The sequence below is a fragment of the Myotis davidii genome, unplaced genomic scaffold (genome assembly GCF_000327345.1).
Source record: "Myotis davidii unplaced genomic scaffold, ASM32734v1 scaffold274, whole genome shotgun sequence".
Classification (NCBI taxonomy): Eukaryota; Metazoa; Chordata; class Mammalia; order Chiroptera; family Vespertilionidae; genus Myotis; species Myotis davidii.
The window spans coordinates 1,179,618-1,180,488 of NW_006285613.1; the positions used below are offsets into that span (position 1 = coordinate 1,179,618).

Here is an 871-nt window from a genome sequence, read left to right on the forward strand (position 1 = left end):
CGCGATTTTGCGCTATCATACTGGGTGTATGGTCGGCTGTGTGCGATTTTGCGAGTGTGGTAAAATCGCATAACAGCAAAATCGCATTAACAGCCGAGCATACACCCAGCAGCGCTGCTGATGCCTGAACGGTATGTGGAATGAAGTGGGCGGGCATCGGGAGGCCACTATGGCACGGGGCAAGCACTATGGGCAGTCTATCTGAAGTGTACCTGGCGTATAAGACGACCCCCCACTTGGAGGCATATTTTTCAGGGCCAAAAAATCGTCTTATACGCCGGCAAATACGGTATCTTCACCATTATCTGGTATAGAGGCCCGGTGCATGAAATTCATGCACTGAGAGAGGGTCCCTCAGCCCCGCCTGCACCCTCTCACAGTCCAGGACCCCTTGGGGGATGTCTGCCTGCCGGCTTAGGTCGGGGATAGGGCCTAAACCAGCAGTCAGACATCCCTCTTGCAGTTTGGGTCTCTCACAGTCTAGGACCCCTCACTCTTTACCGCCCACCTGCAGCGGAGGCGGGAGAGGCTCCCGCCACCGCTGCTGTGCTCGCTAGCCATGAGCCCAGCTTCTAGCTGAGCGCACTGACCATTAGGGGGCGGTTCCTGCATTGAGCGTCTACCCTCCTGGTAGTCAGTGTGCGTCACAGTGACCAGTCTTTCCTCAGGTCATTCTGCCATTCAGTCAATTTGAATATTAGGGTATTATTATTATTTTTAATATAGGATTAGAAGCACAGTGACACTTGACAGCTTCATTAGGTAAGGAGGACAAGAATAACTGTGCTAAACTAGCTGGCCTAGGTGAGGAGGGCCTACTGGGAAGCAGGGAAATGTCTGCTTCTCGGTGATAGAAAATAAAAGAAGCAGG

The 871-nt window shown here is 52.6% G+C and overlaps 1 protein-coding gene across 6 annotated transcripts in view; it reads right to left on the bottom strand.

The window, feature by feature from the left end:
• LMO7 (LIM domain 7) overlaps nt 1-871 on the bottom strand; it is a 217,449-nt gene that overhangs the window by 180,948 nt on the left and 35,630 nt on the right. The gene's annotated exons all lie outside the window — the stretch shown is intronic.